Raw genomic sequence first — 351 nt, forward strand, 5'->3', positions numbered from 1 at the left:
ATAATGCTTTTTTTTTTAACCGTTATTTTTTTATTGCATCGTTTCCGGTTAATTTTTATCGTTCCAATTTTTTCCAACGCGCTTTTTATTTCCGGCGCTTGGTTGCATTTTTTTTTTTTCGTTTCCGGCCATTCCCAATTTTACTTTTAATTTTAATTGGTTGCAATGCTAATTAACGGCTTTTTTTAAAAAAAAAGGCACGGCCAAAATTAATCCTGCTAAACGCGTTAACCGCAACGGTAACGGTGTTTGTAATAATGGTTGGGCGGTAATTATTGCTCCTTTTTTCCCAATCCCATCGCTTTTAACGCTTTTTTTGCCCGGCCCGCTCCCCGTACTCCCCTAGTAAAA

Source organism: Gaeumannomyces tritici (assembly GCF_000145635.1).
Source record: "Gaeumannomyces tritici R3-111a-1 unplaced genomic scaffold supercont2.1, whole genome shotgun sequence".
In the NCBI taxonomy this organism is placed as follows: domain Eukaryota; kingdom Fungi; phylum Ascomycota; class Sordariomycetes; order Magnaporthales; family Magnaporthaceae; genus Gaeumannomyces; species Gaeumannomyces tritici.